At 40.7% G+C, this 15,475-nt stretch overlaps 1 pseudogene; it reads left to right on the top strand.

Annotated features, from left to right (window-relative positions):
* The first annotated feature begins 14,259 nt into the window (after positions 1-14,259).
* LOC121492587 lies at positions 14,260-14,689 on the top strand (annotated as a pseudogene).
* The last annotated feature ends 786 nt before the right edge of the window (positions 14,690-15,475 follow it).

Below are 15,475 nucleotides of genomic sequence, written 5' to 3'. Positions count from 1 at the left end.
TCTGTGACACATGATACTTGCTCCGGGTTTAGCTACAGTTGCTCACCACCTTTACCAAAGAAGGAACCTATAAATCCTCTCCCCTGTTTAAAAAATGGACACAATGGCCCAGCTGCCCACTTCATTCCAGACTGAGCCAAACAGGTGTCAGCTGGTATTCATGAAAATAAGACCTTCCTTATTTGACACTTGTCATTCTGTGTAGTTTCTTTCTATCAAAAAATCCATTTCCCCTTCTCCTCTTACTATAATTACAATATTCTGAATTAAAAAGGAATGCAAAAAGTAGGAAAATAATTCAAGAGACGTTGTTAAATTTACAAGTTCAATTTTCAAATAAAAGGCATTTCCAACAGTGGGGGAAAAACAAATATAAAAATCAAAATCAATACTCAAAGAAAACAAGAGAAAACATATCATATTTGGAAAAAATTACAGACAGTATGTCCAAAGTCCCAGGCAAAATCAATAACAAAAGCAACACCATGACATAGTTTCATAAAAATTTTAAACTATAAGGGGGGGAAAAAAAGAGAATTCTGCAAGTTTCCAAGCAGAAAAAGTAGGTCATTTTCAAAGAGCAAAATATCAGACTAGCTTTGGCTTTTTCCACTGCACTGAGCAATGCCAGATGACAATACGATGATATCTTCCATGGGAGGGGTAAGCTGCAGTTCACGAATAATGGCCCACATCAATCTACTGGTATAGGGAGACACCAGAGCAATGTTCTCAGACATGCTCAAGTCTCAAAAAATGTGGCAGCCAGGGGCCTATTCTTTTTTTTTAATAAAAAAATGACTCAAATTTGTGTGTGTGTAAATATATATATGTGTGTGTGTATATATATATATACACACACACACACAGAGATTTATATATATACAATGTATATATAAATATATAGTATATATATACACACAGATTTATTTTAGTTTTACATATTATATATATAATATATGTTTGTATATGCATGTATTATATATATATAATATATAATATGTAAGACTAAAATTAGAGAAAGAAATTGGAATGGATAATGACTAAGAAAATGAATCTGTGCTAATAATTATTGATACCACCTATTGTTAAAGAAGTAAGGATACCAGTGGAAGGGTTATTTCTGATACAAGTATAATTATTTAAGAAAAGCAAGACAGAAAACATAAGAAGAGAAAAAAGTGAGAGATATCGAATTTAATTATGAATCTTAAATTAGAGTCAGAAGTAAGAAGTGCAGACAAAGAGCAGTATCCTTTGTCTTCTGCACAGGAGTGTAGAGTACTTTTGATTAGGAAAAGAGACCTTGAATGCTTGTAGGATATTCTAAGATATTGAACACATACGGCTTCAAAGTAGGATTTTTTTTCTCTTCCAAACCATATTGAAAGATAAAGGGAAAGTTTGAGTCCATATAACTAAAGAGACAATAAAGATACCTGCTGTACTTCAAAATGATTAAGACCAAGTATACCAAATATACTAGATTTCATATAAATAATTGAAACCCACCATTAACAGGCTGCTTCTGCCTAAATCTCAAGCAAAATTAATATGCCAAAAGTTTATAGCTAGAAAGGTTGGTCCAAGATAGGTCATTTCAAAACAGTAAAGAAAATAAAACAGGGAAAAAAATAAAGTTGGTAAAATTAATATCAGCTCATAGAGTTGAAAACAAAGCTGATAAAGCATGATAGAAAGTTTCAATAACAAAAGCTATCAAAATCCAATTAAATGGAATTGCAAAACAATAGATGTTAAGAATACAAGAAATTTCAGGGCACCTGGGTGGCTCAGTCAGTTAAAGATCTGGCTCAGGTCATAATCTCAGGGTCTTGGGACTGAATCCCATGCAGGGCTCCACACTCAGCGTGGGGTCTGCTTGTCTCTCTCCCTCTGCTCCTCCTTTCTCTCTCTCTCTCTGATAAAAAAATAAAATCTTTAAAAAAAAATTTCCCATTGCTATATTCTCCTTCATCTTACAGTAAATTGAACCAAGCACAACAAAGATTGTTTTTACTTTCATTGGTCTGTCATAGACCTTTTCTGTAATTCTATGCACAGGAACTAATTATATGAAGAAGATGTATATTCTTGGCTATTAATATTTCTGCAAACTTGTATGGTAGCTCAATACTTGTTGCCAACAGCAGGAAGAGGACACACACACACATAAAGATTACAGTTGATTCACATTGATCAGAGATGGTTAATCTTCATGTAAACTATTAAAAACATCATTGCTCAGATAATATTCTCCAGGCTTTTGGTGAAGGTGATAAGTATTTCCATGAACTCTGGTTTAGTTTAGTGTCATGGCCAAAGTGAATATTAAGGTTAGATATAAATCTCTCTTGTGTATCATGCATGATATAGGCACTAATTTTCTCATTTGGGCTAATATTAAGGTAACTAGAAAAACAATATCACTCATTCATAGTTTTTTGTTTTGGAAGCTTTTTTTGGATAGGAGAATGATAGATCCTCACAGGAGCAACCCTATTCCATTTAGGGAGAATAGAGATTCTGCAAAAGAATGACCCTGCTCCTCATATAAGAAACTTTAATTTGAAAGTGTAGATGGCCCTGAAACTCATCATTTATCAAGCCCTGAGGCATGTTCTGAAAGAAGTGTGAACAAAGAGGGCCCTCCAGGGCTCTGCATAACAAAAAGTCAGGGCTGGCCTGGGTTGGGGCTAAGGCGCTGATGCTACAATAGGGGAAATGCTTGGCTTCTGAATATTCCTTTAGGCTCTAAAGTCTTATAATTAATATCTGTCCTTGGGAGGGGTGTGGGGGTTTGGGGAATGGTTAACATTAATGAGAGGATATATAGACCTCCAAGTGCAGGTGCCTCCAGGAGGACAGGCCTTGAAGATGAATGCTCATCCAGACATTTCTACTAGACTTCCTGCTCCTAGAAGTCCTTGTGATTATTTACATGGGATAACCAGCGTTCAGAAAGTGAGCTGTGGCGTTATTACTCTGTCTCATTGATATGGAAAGGCAGGGAGTTAGACTACTAGAGCTGGCTTTCTAACAAAAAATTAAAAATTCAGAAGTAGTAAAAGACACCTTAAAACAAGCAGACCAGGGCTCCCAGGAAAAATGGCGGATTCCAGGACTGGGACAGAGAAAATTACAATGAGCCTGTAATATCTTGCAATCTTGCAGGGACAGTAAGAAAGGACTAAAAAAAAAAAAAAAAAAAAAGTTGGAAATATGTTGAAAGGACAGAGAAGTCCACCTGAAGGGGCTCCCAGTGGCCAAAGCTGGAATAATTTGAGCAAGAACATAAATGTTGATAGTATTGCATTAGAACCCATAGAACAAAATAAATGTCCACGAGTCTATATTGATATCCATAAATGACTGAGGAAATCAATAAGGGAAGAGAAATAGAAAAATGCTATTAATAAATGTAGAAGAAATGAAGGAAACAGAATAATCAGTAGGCAAGCAGCACAGCTTGATTGTTGCAGGCATGATCTTTTTCTAGATGCTAAAATTAGTGAGCAAGAGTTCCAAGAAAAACTGAATATTTGCATAGTCTCAAAGTACCTCTGCAGAAGACAATTAAGAATTACAAAGGGAAAATATTCTCTGTGACTATAGAGAAATCTGGCTGACATCATCTTAACCAAGTGATTGAGGTTAATATAATCAGGAACAAGACATGCCAAGGTCACACACCCCCTGGTAAGAGGCACCGGAAAGGGCACAACACTTCTTGCTAAAAAGCGTAACTGCAGCCTCATTATAAGAGAGCATCAGACAGGGACCCCTGGTTGGCTCAGTCGGTTAAGCATCTGCCTTCCGCTCAGGTCATGATGCCTGAGTCCTGGGACTCCTTATGGAGTGCAAGACATTAAGGAAGCAGATCAACTAAATGCTGTACGGGACCCTGAGGAGGATCTTGGGAGGGAAATATCTGGTGAAATTTGAATTAGCAATCTAGTTTCGTTAATAGTGTCAATGACAATGTCTTTCTTAGTAGTGATCATTGTGCTATGGTTACATGAGATGTTAACATTAGGGAAAGGTAGGCGTAGGACATAGTTCAATTCTGTACTAGTTCTGCAGTTTTTCTGAAAACTTAAACTACTTTCAGGGAAAAAAAAGTTAGAAATCTAAAGGAATAAATTCTTTGAATTGGCTTTTAAAAACAGCATTAATATATTAAAGCATCTACAAATAGGAAGAAGAAATTCGAAGATTTCTAAAAATACTTTTCTATTTCTTATACTTTAAGCATGTAGTTCTTTAAGGAAATTATCTTTGTAAAGCTGTAACTAAAAAGAGATTTTAACTGGGGCCTAATGAAAAGTTTTAGTAACTGTAAGAAGTAAATATAAATAACATTAAAGCTTTAATATCTGCTATGTAATTGCACACAAAAGAGCATGCAGTATTTCTAATTGAGATGTCTCTTTGGACAAATTAAACTGACTTAATAATTTTGATTTAAAAGCCGTCTATGTCTTCTCCCTGACTTACACCATATAAAACTGTTAACACCACATTCTACTTTATGAAAGTCTTGGGTTTATTTTCTCATGAAATGCTTAATTGAATTTCCTAAATTTCCCCCAGCACTAGTTTTGCTGGCCAAGTAAACTAACATTACTTTACAACTGATAAAATTGCAAAATTTTGTGTTCAACTAAGTTATTTGATAATGTGTCATATCCTTCTAAAAAGAGATTAATTTTATGACTCTATAAATTACTTAATGTGTCAACCTAAATTTTAGTTTCTAGATTCTCAGTTAATTTTCAGTCCTGAAGCCAATGTAAATTTGTATTAACTAATAAATAATCTTTGGACAACATAATTTTAATATACCTGTGCTCTTTAATTCTTTACACGGTAGCATCAATCACTGGGTTTAAAAGGATGTCCAAATGCCTTTGGGTTAAAAATAGATATTTATTTTTATAATGGATTTTATTTGTTACCCCAAGTTAATACTTGAGAGAAGATCTTCCCCTACATCTTTCATTTAGATTCCTGGCTAGAATGTAAAGCGGTGTGTGTAGCTTGAGATTTTTGAGGTGTAGAGACTGGACTTTGGGAGGACAGACAAGTGTTTAAAATAATACATGGGGTGCCTGGGTGGTTCAGTTAGTTGTTTCAGCTCAGGTCATGATCCCACAGTCCTGGGGTTGAGCCCCTCATTGGGCTCCCTGCTCAGCAAGGAGTCTACTTCTCCCTCTGCCCCTTACTCTGCTCATGTTCTCTCTCTCTGTCTGTCTCTCTCTCTCTCACTCTTGCTCTTGCTCTCACTCTGGTTCTTTCTCTCTACTAAATAAATCAAATCTTTAAAATAATACATGATATAAAGAAGCCCATAGTAACTGATGGAGATATGCTGGAACAAATTTTGACTTTTACGTCATAAGAGTATCAAAGAAGAGATAAGGCTCCTAGTGTGGAAACACCAAACACTTCTCTTCCTAAGAACAGGTGCAGCACACCCAGGTACTGGGGGGAAGCTGCTACAGCATTTACGGGGAGTTGTTTGGCAATACTTATTTTAAGTGCTCTATTGAATGTGCTGGTCATTGTGGGGTGCACATCACAGGGAAAAAATACGATATTTCTTTTTTTTATTGGAGTTCAATTTGCCAACATATAACATAACACCCAGTGCTCATCCCATCAAGTGTCCCCCTCAGTGCCCATCACCCAGTCACCCCAACCCCCTGCCCACCTCCCTTTCTGCCACCGCTTGCTCGTTTCCCAGAGTTAGGAGTCTCTCATGTTCTGTCACCCTCACTGATATTTCCCACTCATTTTCTCTCCTTTCCCCTTTATTCCCTTTCACTATTTTTTATATTCCCCAAATGAATGAGACCATATAATGTTTGTCCCTGTCTGATTGACTTACTTCATTCAGCATAATACCCTCCAGTTCCATCCACCACGAAGCAAATGGTGGGTATTTGTCGTTTCTAATGGCTGAGTAATATTCCATTGTATGCATAGACGACATCTTCTTTATCCATTCATCTTTTTTTTTTTTAAAGATTTTATTTATTGGGATCCCTGGGTGGCGCAGCGGTTTGGCGCCTGCCTTTGGCCCAGGGCGCGATCCTGGAGACCCGGGATCGAATCCCACGTCGGGCTCCCGGTGCATGGAGCCTGCTTCTCCCTCTGCCTATGTCTCTGCCTCTCTCTCTCTCTCTCTCTCTCTGTGTGACTATCATAAATAAATTAAAAAAAAAAGACTTTATCTATTTATTCATGAGAGGCATAGAGAGAGAGAGAGGCAGAGACACAGGCAGAGATGCTCCCTGCATGAAGCCTGACATTGGACTCCATCCAGGGTCTCCAGGATCAGGCCCTGGGCTGAAGGCGGCGCTAAACCGCTGAGCCACCCAGGCTGCCTTCCATTCATCTTTTGATAGGCAATGAGGCTCCTTCCACAGTTTGGCTATTGTGGCCATTGCTGCTAGAAACATCCCGGTGCAGGTGTCCCGGCGTTTCACTGTATCTGTATCTTTGGGGTAAATCCCCAGCAGTGCAATTGCTGGGTGGTAGGGCAGATCTATTTTCAACTCTTTGAGGAACCTCCTCATAGTTTTCCAGAGTGGCTGCACCAGTTCACATTCCCACCAACAGGGCAAGAGGGTTCCCTTTTCTCCGCATCCTCTCCAACATTTGTTGTTTCCTGTCTTGTTAATTTTCCCCATTCTCACTGGTGTGAGGTGGGATCTCATTGTGGTTTTGATTTGTATTTCCCTGATGGCAAGTGATGCGGAGCATTTTCTCATGTGCGTGTTGGCCATGTCCATGTCTTCCTCTGTGAGATTTCTCTTCATGTCTTTTGCCCATTTCATGATTGGATTGTTTGTTTCTTTGCTGTTGAGTTTAATAAGTTCTTTATAGATCTTGGATACTAGCCCTCTATCTGATAGGTCATTTGCAAATATCTTCTGCCATTCTGTAGGTTGTCTTTTAGTTTTGTTGACTGTTTATTTTGCTGTGCAGAAGCTTCGTATCTTGATGAAGTCCCAATAACTTATTTTTGCTTTTGTTTCCCTTGCTTTCACAGATGTATCTTGCAAGAAGTTGCTGTGGCCAAATTCAAAAAGGGTGTTACCTGTGTTCTTCTCTAGGATTTCGATGGATTCTTGTTTCACATTTAGATCTTTCATCTATTTTGAGTTCATCTTTGTGTATGGTGTGAGAGAATGGTCCACTTTCACTCTTCTCCATGTGGCTGTCCAATATTCCCAGCACCATTTATTGAAGAGACTGCCTTTTTTCCAGTGGAGAGTCTTTCCTGCTTTGTCAAATGTTAGTTGAACATAGAGTTGAGGGCTCATTTCTGGATTCTCTATTCTGTTCCATTGATCTATGTGTCTGTTTTTGTGCCAGTACCACACTGTCTTGATGACCACAGCTTTGTAGTACAACCTGAAATCTGGCATTGTGATGCCCCCAGCTCTGGTTTTCTTTTTTAATATTCCCCTGGCTATTCAGGGTCTTTTCTGATTCCACACAAATCTTAAGATGATTTGTTCCAACTCTCTGAAGAAAGTCCATGGTATTTTGATAGGGATTTCATTGAATGTGTAAATTGCCCTGGGTAACACTGACATTTTCACAACATTAATTCTTCCAATCCATGAGCATGGAATATTTTTCCATCTCTTTGTGTCTTCCTCAATTGCTTTCAGAAGCGTTCTGTAGTTTTTAGGGTAGAGATCCTTTACTTCTTTGGTTAGGTTTATTCCTAGGTATCTTATGCTTTTGGGTGCAATTGTAAATGGGATTGACTCCTTAATTTCTCATTCTTTAGTCTCATTGTTAGTGTATAGAAATGCCACTGATTTCTGGGCATTGATTTTTGTATCCTGCCACACTGCTAAATTGCTGTATGAGTTCTAGCAATCTTGGGGTGGAGTCTTGGGTTTTATAGGTACAGTATCATGTCATCTGCAAAGAAGGAGAGTTTGACTTCTTCTTTGCCAAGTTGAATGCCTTTTATTTCTTTTTGTTGCCTGATTGCTGAGGCTAGAACTTCTAGTTCTATGTTGAATAGCAGTGGTGAGAGTGGACATCCCTGTCTTGTTCCTGATCTTAGGGGAAAGGCTCCCAGTGTTTCCCCATTGAGAATGATATTTGCTGTGGGCTTTTCGTAGATGGCTTTTAAGATGCTGAGGAATGTCCCCTCTATCCCTACACTCTGAAGAGTTTTTATCAGGAATGGATGCTGTATTTTGTCAAATGCTTTCTCTGCATCTACTGAGAGGATCATATGGTTCTTTTTTCTCTTGTTGATATGATCTGTCACATTGATTGCTTTATGAGTGCTGGTCCAGCCTTGCATCCCAGGGATAAATCCCACTTGGTCATGGTGAGTAATCTTCTTAATGTATTGTTGGATGCTATTGGCTAGTATCTTGTTGAGAATTTTTGCATCTGTGCCCATCAAGGACATTGGTCTATAATTCCTCTTTTTGGTGGGGTCTTTGTCTGGTTTTGGAATTAAGGTGATGCTGGCCTCCTAGAATGAGTTTGGAAGTATTCCATCTCTTTCTATCTTTCAGAAGAGCTTTAGTAGAATAGGTATGTTTTCTTCTTTAAATGTTTGATGGAATTCCCCTGGGAAGCCATCTGGCCCTGGACTCTTGTGTCTTGGGAGGTTTTTGATGACTGCTTCCATTTCCTCCCTGGTTATTGGCCTGTTCAGGTTTTCTATTTTTTCCTGTTCTAGTTTTGGTAGTTTGTGGTTTTCCAGAACTGCATCCATTTCTTCTAGATTGCCTAATTTATTGGTGTATAATATGCTCATAATATGTTTTTAAAATTGTTTGTATTTCCTTGGTATTGGTGATGATCTCTCCTTTTTCATTAGTGATTTTATTAATCTGAGCCTTTCTCTTTTGTTTTTAATAAGGCTGGCTAATGGCTTATCTATCTTATTAATTCTTTCAAAGAACCAACTCCTGGTTTTGTTGATCTGTTCCACAGTTCTTCTGATCTCTATTTCATTGAGTTCTGCTTGAATCTTTATTAACTCTCTTCTGCTGGGTGTAGGTTTAATTTGCTGTTCTTTCTCCAGTTCCTTTAGGTGCAAGGTTAGCTTTTGTATTTGAGTTTTTTCCAGTTTTTTGAGGGATGCTTGTACTGCAATATATTTCCCTCTCAGGACTGCTTTTGCTGTATCCCAAAGATTTTGAACAGTTGTATCTTCATTCTCATTATTTTCCTTGAATCTTTTTAAATCTTCTCTAATTTCCTGGTTGACCTTTTCATCTTTTAGCAGGATGGTCTTTAACCTCCACGTGTTTGAATTTCTTCCAAATTTCTTCTTGTGATTTAGTTCTAGTTTCAAAGCATTAGTTCTAGTTTCAAAGCATGGTCTGGAAATATGCAGGGGACAATTCCAATCTTTTGGTATTGGTTAAGACCTGATTTGTGACCCAGTATGTGGTCTATTCTGGAGAAAGTTCCATGTGCACTTGAGAAGAATGTGTATTCAGTTGCGTTTGGATGTAAAGTTCTGTGAATATCTGTGAAATTCATCTGGTCCAGTGTATCATTTAAAGCTCTTGTTTCTTTGGAGATGTAGTGCTTAGAAGATCTGTCATTTACAGAAAGCGCTCTGTTGAAGTCTCTCAATATAAGTGTATTATTATCTAAGTATGTCTTAACTTTGGTTATTAATTGATATACTTGGCAGCTCCCACATTAGGAGCATAAATATTCATGATTGTTAGGTCCTCTTGTTGGATAGATCCTTTAAGTATGACATAGTGTCCCTCTTGATCTCTTACTACAGTCTTTAGGATAAACTTTATCTGATATGAGCATTGCTACCCCTGCTTTTTTTTGAGGACCATTTGAATGGTAAATGGTTCTCCAACCTTTTATTTTCAGGCTGTAGGTGGCTTTAGGTCTAAAATGAGTCTCTTGGGACGCCTGGGTGGCTTAGCAGTTGAGTATCTGCCTTCAGCTCGGGGCGTGATCCTGGAGTCTGGGATCCAGTCCCACATCGGGCTCCCTGCATGGAGTCTGCTTCTCCCCCTGTCTATGTCTCTGCCTCTCTCCCTGTGTCTCTCATGAATAAATAAATAAATCTTTAAAAAAATAAATAAAATGAGTCTCTTGTAGAAAACAAATAGATGGGTCTTGCTTTTTTTTTTTTTTCAAGATTTTATTTATTCACGAGAGACACACAGAGAGAGAGGCAGAGACACAGGCAGAGATGCTCCCTGCATGGAACCTGACATGGGACTCCATCCAGGGTCTCCAGGATCAGGCCCTGGGCTGAAGGTGGCACTAAACCGCTGAGCCACCTGGGCTGCCTGGGTCTTGCTTTTTTATCCAGTCTGAAACCCTGCGCCTTTTCATGGGATCATTAAGCTCGTTTATGTTCAGAGTTACTAGTGAAAGATGAATTTAGTGTCATCATAATACCTATTCAGTCCCTGTTTTTGTGGATTGTTTCTTTGGACTTCCTCTTTCTTTTACAGAGTTCCCCTTAATACTTCTTGCAGAGCTGATTCGGTGATCACATATTCTTTCAGTTTCTGCCTATCTTGGAAGCTCTTTATCTCTCCTATTCTGAATGAGAGCCTTCTGGATAGAGTATTCTTGGCTGCATATTCTTCTCATTTAGGATCCTTCTCATTTAGGCCCTTTCTGGCCTGCCAGGTCTCTGTGGAGAGGTCTGCTGTTAACCTAATACTTCTCCCCATATAAGTTAGGGATCTCTTGTCTCTTGCTGCTTTAAGGATCTTCTCTCTATCTTTGGAATTTGCAAGTTACACTAATGTCAGAGTGTCGAATGGTTTTTATTGATTTTAGGGGGGGATCTCTCTGTCTTTTGGATCTGAATGCCTATTTCTCTCCCCAAGTTAGGGAAGTTCTCAGCTATGATTTGTTCAAATACACTCTCTGTCCCTTTCGGCATCCTCTGGAACCCCAATTAAACATAGATTTTTTTTTGCCTTCTGAGGCTGTCATTTATTTCCCTTAACCTTTCCTCATGATCTTTGTTTTTCTCTTTTTTCCTCAGCTTCCTTCCTTGCCATCAACTTGTCTTCTATGTCACTCATTTGTTCTTCTACTTCATTAACCCTCGTCATTAGGACCTCCAGTTCGGATTGCATCTCATTTAATTGATTTTCAATTTCGACCTGATTAGATCTAAATTCTGCAGTCATGAAGTCTCTTGAGCCCTTTATGCTTTTTTCCAGAGCCACCAGTAGCTTTATAATTGTGCTTCTGAATTGGCTTTCTGACATCGAATTGTAATCCAAATTCTGTAACTCTGTGGCAGAGAGGACTGTTTCTGATTCTTTCTTTTGTAGTGAGTTCTTTTTTCTAGTCATTTTGCTTAGTGAAGAGTGGCTAAAATGAGTTGTACTGGAAAAAGGAAGAAAAAAAAAAGAAAAAACAAAACAACAGCAACAACAAAAAAGAACAAAAACAAAAAACAAGGAGGGGTATCCTCTGCTTGTATATACTATAAATCGCTGGACTTTCCCTGGAGCTTTCCAATGCTGCTTGGTCAAGAACTTACTCTTCCCCTGTCCTTCCAGCTGGTCTTCTGGGGGAGGGGCCTGCTGTACAGATTCTCAGATGTGTGCACCTGGCAGAGATGCCCTACCCCCTGCCAGGTACTGGCTCAGGGGGAGCTGTTTACCCCGTGAGGCCCCCGTTCCCTGGTGGCGTAGACCCTCCCAGGCACAGGGTGGCACCAGGAGAAACAACAGCTGTGTTGGCGGCCAGCTCCCCTGCCCTGGAGTCAGCTCCCGCAGTAACTCCCACCACTCTCCAGGGACCTGGATGCTCCAGGGGCCCTGGCGCCATCTGCACGGCTCGGGGGTGCCTGGCGGCAGGAGCGTCCTCACTGTCCTGTCCTCCTGGCCTCTGCCTGTCCAGGGGGGAGCGCCGGATCCGGGGCTGTGTCCCCCGGGGCCCTGGACCCCGGGACCAGCACCTCCCAAGCTGCTCCCGGGGTGCGCAGCACCCTCTGCCTGGAGCCTCTGCTCGAGCCACCTCCGAGCTGCTCCCGGGTCCAGCCGTGTGCCCTGCAGCCCTTTAGGGAGCTCGGCCGCGGGGTGTGGGCGCTCTCCCCGGGGTGCAGGTCCTCTGTTGGTGCCCCCCGGGAGCCTGAGGGCATCCCCGCCCCTCCTGGGGTCCTGCCCGAGCTCCCCACGAGTGTCTTTCCATCCGGGACGGTTGGTGAAGCTCCTGCTTCTCCGGGGATGGGGCTCTCCTGTCTTGGGGACACTCGCCCTGGCCTTAGCCCGGCTCCTAGCGGGGCCGCACCCCTTGAAGGCCTTTTTTGTTTCTTTATTTTTTTTCCGTCTTCCTACCTTGATAGAAGCGTGAACTCTTCTCACTGTAGCATTCCAGCTGTTCTCTCTTTAAATCTCAGACCAAATTCGTAGGTTTTCAGGATGATTTGAAAGTTATCAAGGTAAGTCGGTGGGGACAGGTGACTTGGGGACCCTACTCCTCCGCCCTCCTGCCCCACCCTCCCCGAAAAAACATATTTCCTGACCACATTAACTTTCCACCAGGCTACATGGAGTCTCCATTCTCTCACTCTGATGAACTCTTGGGTGGATCCAATAGCTTCTCCCATCCTTTTCAGTCATTAGTTGAATAGTTTCATTTTTCTGGGTATGTACAGGTTTGGTCCAGTTTCATATCAAAACTTTAATCTCATCCACTTTAGACCTTCTCCCCAACCCCAGCCTCCCTTCTGACTCAGGCTCAGAAACCTGAAACCCAGGAAGGGGGTCTTGGTCAGCTTTTCACTATTTGTTCCTTGCTCTCTTCCTCTATTTCTTCCTGACTCACTCTGTAACCTCTGGCTCCCTGATGGCTGGTGCTGAGGGAGCAGGACAAGAAAAGGGTGTAAAGGGTCTTCAGTGATGGGAATTGGCATAATGTTGCTTTGGTACCCTTTGGGTGTGACCAGCATCCAAATGCTGTCCTTTTATGGGATGATTTTGGGTTTCGTTGGAGGCGAACATTCACCTGAACGTTCCTCCAACACTCTCCCATTGACCATTTATGACTCTTACACTTAGACCTTGGCACTCTGCTTCCCTCCCCATGCCAATGCCCCCAGGCTGTTCTTGGTGGGATCTTTGGCAATTCAAGCTCTTTCATAGGGCCTGCATCAGGTCACAGGAAACACAGACCTTTGTTCCACAATTGGAGGAGGTACAGCTGCTCCTATGTGACCTACAGAGGCAGCTTTGCCACAGATCGTGGCCTTAGGATGTTTGCACAGTAGCGACTCAGGCACTAGTTTCTCCATCTCCAAATTCCATGGGAAATACAACAAGCTCTGAGTGGCTCTTCTAAATCCCTTCATTTAGTTTAAACTAAGAGGGCAAAAAGCTCTGGAAAGGAGATAGAGGACAGGGCTGACAACCCCATTCCCCCACTCTCTGAAGAACCCTTCTTCTAACCTTCACCCCTTCAGGAATTCCCAGCCTTGTCTTATGTAAGCTGTAGGCAAGGCTAACAGTAGAGAGAAAACTGGTACAGGTATCCCTCATTTTTTGAAAGTTCACATTACAGCACCTCACTTTTGTGAAAAACCTACCTTATTAGCACCTGTTTCCACTAAATGACAGAAATAGGTGGTCTGTTACTTAGTTTGGTCTTTAGGTACTTTGCTGATAATCTAAGCCAAGAAGAAAAGCCACATCTAATGTCCTGTTACCCTATGAAAATTTAAAATATGCATTTCCTTGAGCATGACAATTCTACTTCTCTACATTTATTTTATAGGTATATACATGTACATATAGAAAGACATATGTACAAAGATATTCATCATAGAGATGCCTGGCTGGCTCAGTTGGTAAAACATCTGACTCTTGATCTCAGGGACATGAGTTCAAGTCCCAAGTTGTACATAGAAATTACTTTTAAAAGAAAAAATATTCTCAGGATTCCTGGGTGACTCAGTCAGTTAAGTGTCTACCTTTGCTCAGGTCATGATGCCAGGGTCCTGGGATTGAGCTCCATGTGGGGCTCCCTGTTCAGCAGGGAGCCTGCTTCACCCTCTCCCTCTGCTTGTGTTCCTTCTCTTTTTCATAAATAAATAAATAAAATATTTTTAAAAAGATATTCACTATAACTGTATCTGTAAAATCAAGAGTTTCAAAACAATATGAATGTCTATTGATAGAGAATATATTATAGTATTCAATAGAATATTATGTAGGTGTTAAAAGGAAAGAGGTAGCTCCAACTTGCATCTGGGCTGCCCATATGCCATCTAGACTGAGGAATGCCTGGAAACTTCAGGGCCACCTTAGCCACAGCCACGTCAGCAAGCCCCCAGAAACACCCAGGAGGCCAAGGTAACACTGGTGGCATGCATTACCACTTGATCAACTTTGACAAATATCACCCAGGTTACCTTGGAAAAGCTGGTATGAGGCATTACCACTTAGAGAGGAGCCAGAGCTTCTGCCCATCTGTCAACCCCAACACACTGTGGACTTTAGTTAGTGAGCAGACACGGGTAAATACTGCCAAAAACAAGACTGGAGCTGCTCCTATCACTGCCATGGTGCAGTCAGGCTATGACAAAGTTTTGGAGAAGGGAAAGCTCCCCAAATAGCCTGTCATAATGAAGGTCAAGTTCTTCAGTAGAAGAGCTGAGAAGATAAGGGGATTGGGGGGCACTGTGTCCTAGTAGCTTGAAGACACATGGAGGGATGTTCACTAAATGCTAACAAGTGGAAGCAAACAAGCAAAACAGAAAACAACAGCAGCTTTAACTTACCAATACAGAATGATGATATCTGATCTCCAAGATATAACTTTAAGTGGAAAAAGCAAGAGATTAACATGCAAAAAGTTGTGCAACAAATAGCCTACGTATAAGTTGGTAAGAGTACAGAATATCATTGAAAAGATAAGAATTTGATCCCAGAATTTGTCACTGAAAGGGAAAAATAGGGACTAAGTAAAAAGGCGATTTATTTTTCACTGTATATAGTTGTTTTCATTTTTTTTACCATGTACATCTATTACCCTTTTAACACATAAATTTATAGCTTCCCCCTCTGTCCTTTGTTAAGCTATCCCTTGTAAGATTCTGCACTCTATTTAAGAAGAAATCTTTTGATTGTGAACCCTGTTTATTTTCCTACCCTCTCAACCTAAGCCAGGTAACGTAGAAAGAAGTCCCAGAGTCCACTTCTCCCCTCTATCTAAAAGCCTAGGTTCTAGAACAATTATAACCAACCCCGTTGGTGGGTTCCCTCGGTGCCTTCCAGAATTCTACAGATCTATGTATCCCTAAGTTCCCCCACCCCCCGCCTGCATAATTTGTCACTCCAGAAGGCAAAGAGAAGGAAAGAAAGTAGAGGAGGTCCTTATAATCACTTGCTCCAAGGGTGTCCAACTCTTAACTCCAACTCTCTTAACTCTCCATTGTCCATTGGTGACTTTACTGTAGGTTCTGACTGCCGGAATA

Source organism: Vulpes lagopus, chromosome 6 (genome assembly GCF_018345385.1).
Source record: "Vulpes lagopus strain Blue_001 chromosome 6, ASM1834538v1, whole genome shotgun sequence".
Classification (NCBI taxonomy): Eukaryota; Metazoa; Chordata; class Mammalia; order Carnivora; family Canidae; genus Vulpes; species Vulpes lagopus.
The sequence above is the reverse complement of the archived record's forward strand: the minus strand, read 5'-3'. Positions and strand labels throughout refer to the sequence as shown.